The 13,247-nt window shown below is 41.1% G+C and overlaps 1 protein-coding gene across 1 annotated transcript in view; it reads right to left on the bottom strand.

Annotated features, from left to right (window-relative positions):
* Nucleotides 1-12,773, bottom strand: part of LOC112139790 (zinc finger protein 239) — a 19,787-nt gene extending 7,014 nt beyond the window's left edge. The window contains exon 1 of the mRNA XM_036210924.1: nucleotides 12,720-12,773. The gene's annotated coding sequence lies outside the window, so the exon portion shown is untranslated. The remainder of the gene's footprint in view (nucleotides 1-12,719) is intronic.
* Nucleotides 12,774-13,247: the final 474 nt, after the last annotated feature.

The following is a 13,247-nucleotide window of genomic DNA, read 5'->3' as shown; positions in this document are numbered from 1 at the left end:
GTCAAAGATGGAAAAAGACAGCCTAAACTTGCTGTTAAAGCCTTGGAAAACAAGATTGAAAAGCTTAAAAAAAAGCGTCAAAGAAAAATAAATAAAATTAAATCTGTAATAAGAAATATCACAGAATTAATGCAAACTCAAGAAAATGTCAAGATTGTTCAGTCGCATTCTGTTAATTTAAAGACATTAATTGAAGATGTAACTCTACTTCATGAATCTGTCACCCCTTTGCTACAATTAGAAGAACAAGAACTGCAAAATAACTGGTTTTTAAGTATCCATGGATTTAATACTGCCTTCTTAGCTGAAGTGGAAGGATGGCTGTCAAATATATATGAACAGATATGTGACTCTAAAGTTCTACCTACAGAAGAAGCCTCTCAGGTACAGCAGTTCATTTCATGCATTGAATCATCAGCAGTCAGTAAAGCAGATGAGCCATATGTTCCTTATGATTTAAAGGGCAGTGATGGTGTGACTGTAGATGATGTGAAGCCAGGTGACAGCATTTCCAATATTGGCAGCAGAAGATCAAAGAAAAGCCACTTCAGTAGATCATCTCTGTCCTCAACATCTTCAGCCCGTATTAAAGCTGAAGCAGACATTTCTGCACTAATGGCACGAAAAAAAAAATGTTAAAACAAAAACACATTAGAAGAGCAAGAAGAACAGCTTAGAAAGAGAAAAGAAGAATTGAATTTGGAGCCTGAAATAGCAGCATCATTGGCTAAAGCAAAGGTGTACCAGCAGAGCTCAGTTTGTTCTAAAGCAACAGCTGATTCTCATGGACGTGATGGAATGAATTCCTATTATGAAAGAGAACAAAAGAAAACACTAATATCAGTTCCTCGTTCAAACCCATCTGAGCCTACAGTTATCAGACAACAATTACATCTACAGCCGGTCGTTGACAACCAAGCGGATGCTCAAATCCAAGACTCAGTAACCAATCAAGTGAATCCAACAACTCAGCAAGATGTAGTTCAAACTATAAATCAGTCTCACCCTCAACCAACACATGAAACCCGTCAATCATCAGTTAGCGAAAGTAAACAATTAATTTCAGTGTTGGAAAGAAACACTAATATCACGTCTTTATTGGCTAATCAACAGTCTTTGCTTCTACTCCCAAAAAGAGATATTCCAGTCTTTGATGGTGATCCTCTTCGTTACAAGTCTTTCATTAGCGCCTTTGAGGAGAGTATTGAAGCTAAAACAAAAAGTGCAAAGGATTGTTTGTATTTTCTGGAACAGTATACCAGAGGTCAACCTCGAGAGTTGGTAAGAAGTTGTGTCCATATGCGCAGTGACTATGGATATGCTAAAGCAAAATCATTACTTCAAGAACATTTTGGTTGCTCAATCAAGATAATTTCTGCATATATGGACAAAGTGTTCTCGTAGCCTGCTATAAAATCTGAAGATGTGGAAGCTTTGCAAGCATATGGTTTACTGCTTAGAGAATGCTGCCATGTCATGGAGGACACTGAATTCATGCATGAGTTAGACATTCCAGGCAACATGCAAGCTATTATCAGAAAATTGCCGTATAAGTTTTAAGACAAGTGGAGGAATGCTGTTTGTGACATACGTGAAAGGTTTGACAGAAGAGTCAATCTTCTTGACATTGTACAATTTATTGAAAAACAGGTGAAGAATTGAGAGTGACCCAGTGTTTGGTGTTATTCAAGAGTCATCTTTTACACTGAAAAAGGATGCTAGAGCTTCCAAGTTACAGTCATGCTCAAATGTAAAGAGAACTAGCTTTGCTACCACAGTTGGGACTATAAAGAAGAGGGTCGACCCTGGAATACAAGGAGAAATATATGTAGCTGCTGTTTTCGAAAGTTGTCTTTTTTGTGGATCTGGACATTATTTGGATACGTGCCCTTTACTGGAAAGGAGAACACATGTGGAGAAAATGACCTTTATTAAGGAGAAGGGTCTGTGCTTTGGCCATCTGTGTGTTAGACATACGAGTAAAGACTGCAGAAGACTTCAGTGTAAAGTGTGTGGTTCAAAGCACCCTACAATGTTGCATATCTTCTCCAATGAAAGGAAAGTTAGTCCAACTAAAAAAAAATGGAGGATACACGCACAAAGGACTCGTTTCCTGTCCAATCTAGTGGTTTGACTGAGGCCGGTGAGCATGATTATACTTTGTCAATTGTACCAGTTCGAGTTAAATGCAAAATTGAATCAAAAAATAATAACATATGCCTTCTTAGACCCTGGTAGCTCTGCCTCATTTTGCACCGAGGAACTCTTGAGGAAACTGAGACTCACTGGGAGAAGAACCAACATCCTTTTGAGTACAATGGGCCAAGAGAAGATGGTTGGGAGTAACATAGTTTCAGATTTGTAGATAGCTGGATTGGATGAAGATGTATTCTGTGCTTTACCCAACTTGTATACACAGAGCTGCATGCCTGTACATTGCAGCAATATTCCCCATCAAGATGATATGCAGAAATGTCCACATTTGGCTGACTTAAGAATCACAGAGATCAATTCTGGAATTGATTTGCTTATTGGTGCTAACGTCCATAAAGCATTAGAACCCTGGCATGTCATAAGAAGTGAAGATGGAGGTCCTTATGCAATTAAAGCAGTCCTTGGATGGACGGTGAATGGACCTATACGAGTTGGTGGAGAAACAAGAAATACACAGTCGAGCGTCACTGTTAACAGAATTTCTGTGTCTAAGCTTGATGATCTGTGGCAACAGCAGATAAAATTGGATTTCCCTGAATGTGCACATGAAGAGCAACTCGGATGGTCAAGAGAAGACCATCGCTTCATGGAGTTGGTCTCAGAATCAATCGAGTTGAAAGACAATCACTATGTCATTTGTTTACCTCTAAAGCAGATGGACTTAAAAATGCTAAATAATAGGACAGTAGCAGAACAGCGCATCCTGATGTTACAAAGGAAATTTAATAAAGACCAACAGTATCATTCTGAGTATGCAGGTTACATGAAAGACATCATCTCTAAAGGCTACGCTGAGAAAGTTCCCGTTGAAGAGCTCAATCGCTGTGATGGCAGGGTTTGGTATATACCACATCATGGTGTTTACCACCCTCAAAGGGGAAAGCTGAGAGTGGTGTTTGACTGTGGTGTGACATTCAGAGGGGTTTGTCTAAATGCCCAGCTCTTACAAGGTCCGAATCTTACTAATTCATTGGTTGGTGTCATCACCAGATTCAGAAAAGAGCCTGTGGTCCTTATAGCAGACATAGAAGCCATGTTCCACCAGGTTAGGGTGCCCCATTCTGATTCCGATCTATTAAGATTTCTCTAGTGGATAAACAGAGATTATATAAAGACTCTGGTGGAGTACAGAATGGTCGTACATCTATTTGATGCTACATCTTCTCTAAACTGTTCCAGCTTTGCTCTGAAAAAATGTGCAGAAGACAATCAGTTCAATCACTCAAGCGTGACTGAAACTATCCTTCATAATTTTTATGTGAATGACTGCTTGGTTTCAGTGAGTTATGAAGAGGAAGCTGTTGTGCTATATCATGGATTGCTCTGTGCAAAAAGGGAGGCTTTAATCTTGTGAAGTGGATCAGTAACCATCGCAATGTCCTTGCTGCTATACCACATCATGAAAGGTCCACAGAGGCAAAAAAACATAAACTTGGACCGGGATGACTTGCCAATGGGGTGTGCATTGGGTGTGCAGTGGTGCGTTGAGTCAGATTCATTCACATTCAACATCATGCTTAAAGACAAACCCTTAAAAAAAAAAGAGGATTTTTATCAATAATAAGCTCCATCTATGATCCACCGGGTTTTCTTGTGCCTGTTGTGTTGACTGCAAAGCAACTCCTTCAGATCCTAAACAGAAGACGGATTGGTTGGGATGATCCTTTGCCACAAGATATGGTCAGTCATCATAACCCAGCAGACATTGCGTCCAGAGGAGCCAGTGTGGAGTCTCTTTTGAAGAGTAATACATGGCTGTCGGGACCAAAGTTTCTACAAGAGTGTGATTGGCCACAAAATCCAGATGACTTCAATAAAATCCATCCAGATGATCCCGAGGTTAAAACCTATGCATATGTGAATGCTGTAAATGCCAGTGAGAAGAATGACCCAGTCATGACCTTCATTAATCACTTTTCTTCATGTGTCAAACTAAAAAGGATGGTTGGTTGGCTAATCAGGTTAAAGTGTTTGCTGTTGACGCTTGTTCTAGAAAGAAAACGACAAGAAGCCAATCTGACAAGCTCCAGCTCTGATGGCGTGAGTAGACAAAGACAGAACTTTGAAGTACGTCGGAACAAGACTGATCAGAATAAATCTGTTTCTTTGTCACTAGAGGAGTTCAAAGCTGCAGAAACTGCTATTTTTTGTTATTGTCAACGGAAAACATATTCACAAGAAGTCACAAGTTTGCAGAAATGAGGGTTCATAAAAAAGACTAGTTACCTCTACAAGCTCAACCCTATTCTCGGAGAAGACGGTGTCTTAAGAGTTGGGGGAAGGCTTAGCAGAGTAGCTATGCCATCTGAAGCAAAACATCCAGCTATAGTGGCAAAGGACCTTCACATTTCTGAACTTATTCTACGACATGTGCATCGACAGACAGGACATGGCGGACGCAATCACATGCTTGCAGAGCTACGTCTAAGATTTTGGATTCCGGGAGCTAGCTTTGCTATTAGAAAGACTTTATCTAAGTGTACTACTTCTCGCAGGCTGCATGCTGCACCAGGATGTCAAAAGATGGCAGATCTTCCTTTAACAAGAGTATGCCTGGATGAACCTCCATTTACACGTGTAGGAGTAGATTGTTTCGGCCCCTTTGAAGTTAAACGTGGAAGGAGCATCATTCAACGCTATGGAGTCATCTTTACTTGTTTGGCAATAAGAGCGGTGCATCTGGAGGTTTTGTCATCATCAGACACAGATTCCTTCATCAATAGCTTCCGATGGTTCAGTGCCAGGCGTAGACAAGTGCTGGAGCTACATTCAGATAATGGAACCAATTTCGTTTGAGCTGAACGTGAGCTAAGAGAGGGAATAAGAAGATGGAATTGTTTTCAGATCAATGACACCCTCCTTGAGAAGGGAATCAAGTGGATCTTTAATCCTCCCACTGGATTAGGGCTGCCACAAACGATTATTTCAATAGTCGACTAATCTCCGATTATTTTTTTCGATTAGTCGACTGATTGGTTCGTACGCCGACTGGATGTAAAACACTCATCCTAACCATCATTATCTTCAAACTTGAGGTCTTTAAGCTATATTCTAACTAAAATAAAGACAATAGTTTATTAATCTTTTAATGAATCTGCAGGTTTTGTCCATTTGTTTCTGGCATTAAAACAAGACTTAAATCAATTGAGGTAATATGAATGAACTACAGAAAACTTATTACAAGTCTGCAATTCTTTTTTTAAAGCTTTAAAACATACATTTAATAAAACATGTACAAAGTATTTCAAAAGCTATTAGCAGATATAAACACACTCAAAATATTTGCTCACTGAGGCCCATTTATTAAAGCAAAACACTAATAACATCTTTGAACTCAATATATTCATATACATAAAAAACCTGAGGATGCCCATAGAAACAAAGAAAATAAATAAAATGGGGAAATTTACATTTTAAAAAGGGAGAAAAGCAGGGGATGTTAGAATGTACATCAGTACTTTCATTCTTTCACTACCTACATCCACTGCACATGCGCAGACTGATACTTTATATTTTCAGTTTGGGGGAGAACCCATAAATCTGTGTTACTTCTTTAATGTTGTGGTTGTTTTGCTGTTTGTTGTCATTTTAGTGACTTTAAGTTACATTTAATTGTAGCTTAATGCAGATAATGTAATGTTACACTTGTAAACTTAGCTCTGGACTTTTAGGTGAGCTCCTTCACTTCTGGGACTCGTAGTTTTAAATCGTTCCATAACTCCGCGGCAGATCCGTACCGACACACAGCCTCTCTGTCTGCGCGGTGAATGTTTCATAATCCGCTCTTCAAACCGAACCACGTGATCGTGGCGCGGAATATGAATGAAGCCTTGGACGAGCGGTTCATTTCCAGTGTAAACTCATTATCCGCGCCGTCCTCGCGGCGTTTGGTTAGAAGAGCGCAGATTATGAAACGTTCACTATGCAGACAGAAGCGCCGTAGACACGGATCTGCTGCAGATCTTCTGCTTCATCTTCAAACAGCGCAGTAATGACAGCCGCGGCAGAGCCAGCTGTGTTAGCGCCGATGTTAGCTTAGCTAGACAAAGCTCTCTGTTCAGCGTGATCAAACTCAGTCTCAACATGCTTCATCTTCAGGTGTTCATTTATCGCCATCGCGCTTTCATGGAACACAAGTTCTGTCTAGCAGAAATTACATTTGACACTTTTTCCTCTTTTATTTTTCTTATGTTTCCCACATCTTTGAGCTAGTGTGTTGTTATGAGACTACCGAGAACTTCCTGTTACGTCACTGCTGACCGGATTAGCACCACTGCGCATGTGTGACAAAGATAATGGCAGACCCGGCAGTAGAACGCGCGAACAGTAGTTTTAAGATCAAAACAAGGAAAAAAACAAGGAAAAAACGACGCTTTGACGACCAAATTATTCGTCGACTATTTTAATAGTCGAATAGTCGTCGATTAGTTGAATAATCGTGGCAGCCCTACACTGGATCACATCATGGTGGAGTGTGGGAGCGTCTGATTAAATCAGTGCGAAAGATTATGAACTCAGTGCTAAGGACTCAGAATCTGGAAGAAGGTCTTCATACTCTTTTTTTGTGAAGCCGAAGCGATCATCAACAGTCGACCGATAACCAAGGCCTCCACTGACATCAATGACTTAGAGGCTTTGACACGAAACCATCTACAGCTCCTCAAGTCTAAACCCTCATTGCCACCAGGAGTGTTTTCTCAGGAGGACATCTACGTTCGTCGACGATGGAGACAAGTGCAGTATATGTCAGATCTTTTCTGGAAACGTTGGTTGAAGGAGTATCTACCTCAGCTTCAGAAGCGACAAAAATTGCAAAGCATCAGAAGAAATCTGGTACCTGGAGACGTCGTCATCCTGGATGATTCTGTACCTCGCAATTCATGGACAGTTGTGGAGACTGTTCCTGACAGAAAAGGACTTGTGCGACAAGTTTGCATTAAGACTAAGACTATTTGGCTAGTTAGACCTGTGACTAAAGTGTGTCTTCTACAAGAAGCAGAGGAGCCATGAACACTTGTGTGCTCATATGAACAAAGACTTATTGGTTGTAATGACCACTAGACTTGTCTACTCGACTGATCAATGGTTTGTATAAAGCACGTGGTGGGTTGGTGTTTTTGATAGTTTTGTCTCCTACATTTTAATAAAGGGCTAATTATTGTGTGTAATAGTCAGGGGCCAGGATGTAGGAGCCATAATGAGGTGACACAGGTGTAGCTTAGCGGCGTCAGCCTGGTTGTGGGCGTGTCATTGTCGGCGCACGTGTCACAGAGTTGTGAAAGGTGCTCACTTGTCACCTGGGGATCATGCATGGATGAGGAAGTGGGGTGAACCCCTGGCTGTGCTCATATAATTTGTTGACCGTGTTAACTTGGCTATAAAAAGTCTTTCACAGCTGGATTGTTCGTTTTTGTTTTTCATTTGGACTGTATGGACTGGAAACCTGCAGATAAAGACAATAAACACATCGCAGCAGATGTACGCTTTGGAGTTGTTTTGTTGGAACGCGCGTCGGACAAAGGAAGCCGGAGTTTAGCCCACAGCGGCCCTCAACTCAGATATTTCCGCAACACTGTGTGTGTCTGCGCTGCTGCTGCAGTCCACTTCATGACATCATCCCAGAGAAATGTCTGTGTCTGCATTTCTCCCACGAATATAATCCAAACTTCTTCAAAGATGAATGCACATATGATATATCTACCTTTAGTTGGCCAAATATTGGTTGGAAGATATACGGTGTTCTGCACCTAAAATGAGGGTTTTTTGGGGTGTTTTCTGTGCGCTCACTTCCGCCGTGATGTGGACTTTGGATCGCAGGTGAGGAGCTGTGACTCTGTGGAGGATTCCCTCCCCGAAGCAGAATCCGAGAGCGAACCTGGAAGTTTAAACTCAGCCATAAGATTTAATGGAGGAAATTGAGCTGTTTTTGTTTTTAGCTTTGGTCAAAATGTAGGTATAAACCTCGGTCACATTCTCTATTAAAATGTTACAACCAAGTTTGACGCGTCGTGCTGTTACTCTACCAATGAAAGTAAATCTCTGAATGGTTCTGCTTTTACTGAATAAAACTGTTGCTTCTTCATCAAGTCTTTCCTTCACAATCATAAAAAAAAACAACTTTTTCTTCAAAAGTCCTGCCGACGATTTTCACGTGTGTCAAACACGTGGTTCACCCAACAAGGAAATTAATATTTAAGAAAATATTAGTAGTCTACGTTCATGTTTTTAAAGTTGAAATATTTACACCCAGAAAGCAGAGTGCCTATGCCAGACTGCTCGTGGATTCTACTCCGGGGAGAGAACCCCCCGCAGAGTCACAGCTCCTCAGCTGCGATCCAAAGTCTGCCTCATGACAGAAAAACATGTTTGCATATGCGCTCATAGTTCAGACTATGATAATACAGACAATACAGCAAATTTCTGTTTCTAATTTTCCCAGTTCCAGGAGTCAGTGAATGCACCGGGACTGAAGTTACCACCCTCATCGATTCTGATTGGTCATTAGTGTCAGCCCCACGCCAACGCGCCACAACGGGGCCAAATGTTTTGAAACTAAAACTTTTAGGTACTGTAAAACAGGAAAATGAACAAATAAAATAGTTTAAAGTGAAAAGAAATATTTGAATCACAAAAATAGTTTTGAAGTTGAAATTGTGAGTTTTCAAAACCTAAAACAACAACATTTGAAGCTTAAAATAATTATGTTCATTTTAGAATGAAATAAGTTTTCAATAATTCATTTTTTTTGTGGCAAAACAAACAATATTTTTTTCCCTAAGTGTTTTATTTGGGCTTTAAATAATATTGTCCCCAAAATAGCTCCATACAGCATTTCTGGTCTGCTTCTGATTCACAATGGCTTAAATAAAGAAAAAGTCAGAAATGCAGATTTAAGCTGAATTTTCTTTATTCGCTTCTCCAAAAAATAGACGGGAACACCTAAATAACTCAATGTTCATCCAAGTCATTCACACTTGTGTGAAATCAAACTGACCGATTAGGAAGCAACAATGACTGTGTAGTATATTAGAGGTGTTATACTCTTTATGTCCAACAGGTCTCACCGTAGCTTTATGAGTGTGGTGTTTCTGTATTGTACCAGACGGCAGAATAAACATGGTAGACTGAAAACTGGACTCCGTGCATGTCGTATATAACATGGTGTCATAAGAAAACTAGAAAGAAAAAGAAAGAAAGAAAAAATGGAGAATAAAGTCTAGAAGGAAATCTAGCAGAAAATTGGAGAGTCTGGATCCAGAGATTTGAACTTTTCCTTATTGCAAGCAGAATCTGTGAAAAGTCAGACGCGGTGAAAAGAGCCACATTCCTGCACGTGGCTGGGGACGAAGCAATTAAGGTATTCAACACCTTTAACTTTGATGAAGATGTTGATGACTACGATGTGTTGAAAGAGATATTCAGGCAACATTGAGAGCCAAGAAAAAATGTGACGTATTTGAGACACCTATTTTTCAAAAGACAGCAAGGAAAATCAGAAACTGTTGATGCATATGTGACAGACTTAAAGAATAAAGCAACAGACTGTGAGTTTGAGCATCTCACTGACTCACTGATCCGAGATAGAGTTGTGTGTGGAATAATGGATGATCAAGTTAGAGGACGACTACTACGAGAACCTGACCTCACCCTACAAAAAGTAATAGATATTTGTAGAACCAGTCTCACAGATTAATGCCATGAAAGCAAAGAGAGAAAAGCGCCATGAAAGTCTGATCATCAACAAGAAAGTTTTGAAAATCGGGCTGGATACAGGAGCAGACTGTAATGTCATTTCCATGGGTGACCTCAGAAAGCTGAGATTGGACAAAAAGGTGAGCAGATCTTACTCGAAGCTTGTTGCTTATTCAGGTCAACAAATTCAAACCAAAGGAAAAATCGTGTTGACATGTCAGTACAAAGATAAAATCTATGACATGGAGTTTGAAGTGATAAAGAACAAGGCACCTGCAATTCTGGGAGGAGAGTCATGTGAGGAAATGGGTCTTGTCAAAAGGCTGCATGTGCTCAAAACAGAGAGTGACATTCTTGAGGAATATGAGGATCTCTTCACTGGATTAGGCTGTTTACCTGGATTATATCACATCAAGACAGATCCAGATGTCAGTCCAGTTGTTCATGCGCCCAGGAAAAGTGCCTGTCGCTTTGAAGGACAAAATTGAAACAGCTGAAACGAATGGAAAGTTTAGGAGTGATAACCAAACAAACAAAACCGACGGAGTGAGTTAGCAGCATGGTGACTGTAACAAAACCTAACAAAGTTTGCATCTGCAAGTCCGGAAAACTGCCATTAAAAGAGAGCATTATCCACTGAGAACAATAGAAGAAGTGGTAGCTGAAATGCCAAATGCCAGATATTTTTCAGTTTTTAATGCAAACCATGGATTTTGGCAAATCCAGCTCTATGAAGAAAGCTCTCACCTGTGCACATTCAACACACCATTTGGAAGATACCGATTTAACAGACTTCCATTTGGTATTTCCTCAGCACCAGAAGTGTTCCAGAGATGCATAGCCAGACACCTGGAAGGGCTGGAGGGCGTGGTCAATGTATTAGATGACATACTAGTTTGGGGAGAGAGCATCAAGCAGCATGACTGTCGTTTGAGGCAACTCCTAGAACACATTCGAAGCATCAATCTGAAACTGAATAAAAGTAAGAGCAAGATCAGAATGACGGAAATCACCTACATTGGACATGTGCTCAGTGAGAAGGGACTCAAGCTGGACCCGGAAAAAGTCAGAGCCATTCAAAACATGCCTGTGCCAGAGGATAAAGCTGCGCTCCAGAGGTCCACTGGGTCATTGCAATATCTCTCTAAATTCATCCCAAACCCCTCAGACATTAGCACCCCTCTGAGGAAGTTGGAAGGAAACATGGAATGGCATCGGGGAGCAGAACAGCAACTGAGTTTTGAAAAACTAAAAGCACTCGTCAGCCAAGCACCAGTACTGAAGTACTATGACGTGAACGAGCCAGTTACATTGTCTGTGGATGCAAGTTCAGAGGGTTTGGGAGCTCCAGTCCCACTTTTCCACAGTCGAATGGACAGGCTGAGAGGGGTGTACAGGCAGTAAAAAACCTGTTGAAGAAAGCGCAAGACAGTAGTGGTGACCCATACTTAGCCCTGCTGGAATACCGGAATACGCCGCTAGGTGGGGTTGGCCTTTCACCAGCACAATTACTCCTTGGAAGAAGACTCAAAGCAAAATTACCAGTGACAAAGACATTGCTACAGCCTGCTCTTCGTGAAAATGCCAGAAGTGACCTTGTGAGAAGACAGGAAAGACAGAAACAATCTTTTGAGCAAAGAACCAGGATGCTGTCTGAACTTCAAGATGGGAAAAATGTGAGTATTAGACAAGGCAGCTTGTGGGAACCAGCCACTGTGATAAATAAACACAATTTGCCAAGGTCCTAGATGGTCAAAACTCCAAGTGGACAGGAGGCACTGCAGACATTTACTCCAAACTAAACAGACGATTTCCAGGGACATTCCATGACACTTTGTCAGATAACACATGTGAGGTGGAACCAGACACAGTTTCAAGTGTGGACCCATCCTGCTGTACTCAAGATGGTTTTACTGAACCACAGAGTCAAGAACTGATGACTGACAACAGTGTGTGTCAACATCCCTGTGAAAAGAACACGGTGTGGTCGGCCTGTAAGAATCCGGCAGCGTTATCGGGTCTGAAGGAATAAAATAAATAAATCTAACATTTAGGTGTAATGGACTCGGTTCAAGTAAATAATTTAAAAGAACACAAGTTTTGTACATTTTATGTACATTTTATGTTTGGAAGTTTATGGATGCAGTGAATGAAGACATGAAGGTGGCTGGTGTTAGAGTGGAGGATGCTGAAGACAGGCTTAGATGGAGGAAACTGGTTTGCTGTGGCGACCCCTGAAGGGAAAAGCCCAAAGGAAAAGAAGAAGACAAGTTTTGTACATTTTGAGAGGTTGTGTACCAAATTATTTTGTTATATACTTCAGTCCTGATGTAAGTTACAGGTATTTTATGTTGATAATATTGAATTAATTCTTTTGAGTTTGGTCTGATTAACAAATCCAGTTGGTATTTAATAAGTTAATTGAGTCTATTCAGAACTAAAAGTAGGGAGTGTCTGTTAAAAATTAGTAAAAATGGTTGTCACCATTTTTGAAAAGAAAAAAAAACTCTGAAAAAAGGGAGATGTAGTATATCAGAGGTGTCCAACAGGTGTCACTGTACCTTTATCAGTGTGGTGTTTCTGTGTTGTGGCAGACGGCAGAATAAACATGGTAGACTGAAAACTGGACTCCGTGCACGTCGTATATCAATTCCACATGTTTTAGTGCAGCAGAACAGACAACAGGAGGAAATAACAGAGGATAAGCCTGAAAAAAGGAGTATATGATGCTATCTAAAATGAACTCTTTCACTCATTAGTTATCGGTCATCTTGGAGCCGAATGTTGTGAAGATGAAGAAGAAGTGAACATACCTATGTGGTGGAGCTGAATCTGTGGTTTCCAGCAGATATCCAGCAGTCTGCGCTGACGACAGAGCTCCTGCTCGTACTGGACGATGGTTCCTTCACAGAGTCCGCAGATTTCTTCAGCAGCAGCAGCTAGTCGCTCGCTGATCAACTCTCTCAGAGACTGAAGGGAAGACATGGTTCCTGCAGCAGCAGAAGATCTTCAGCTCCAATCCCAGAAACACCTTCTTTACATTCAACGCGTTTTCACTCACTTACGACCAAAGTTGGAGAGTTCGGACCCGAACCACGTATCGTCCTTTCTGTCCAAACACCTCACGAACGTCCGAACGAAACACCGCCGCCCTCTCAACACAAGCTAGCTAGCTAGCGTGTCAGTCCCCGATCCCCTTTCCCTAACCACGCCCTAATCGCGCGCATGTATATTACGTCACTTCCTCTTTGCCGCCAAACTTTGCGACGGTGGAGAGTTTTGGATTTGATTTGCGTCAGCTGGATTTGATTTCCGACAGTTGGGTGATCGGGTATCCGAAA

Source organism: Oryzias melastigma, unplaced genomic scaffold (genome assembly GCF_002922805.2).
Source record: "Oryzias melastigma strain HK-1 unplaced genomic scaffold, ASM292280v2 sc00305, whole genome shotgun sequence".
NCBI lineage: Eukaryota > Metazoa > Chordata > Actinopteri > Beloniformes > Adrianichthyidae > Oryzias > Oryzias melastigma.
Note: the sequence above shows the minus strand (reverse complement) of the source record. Positions and strands in the feature narration are given on the sequence as shown.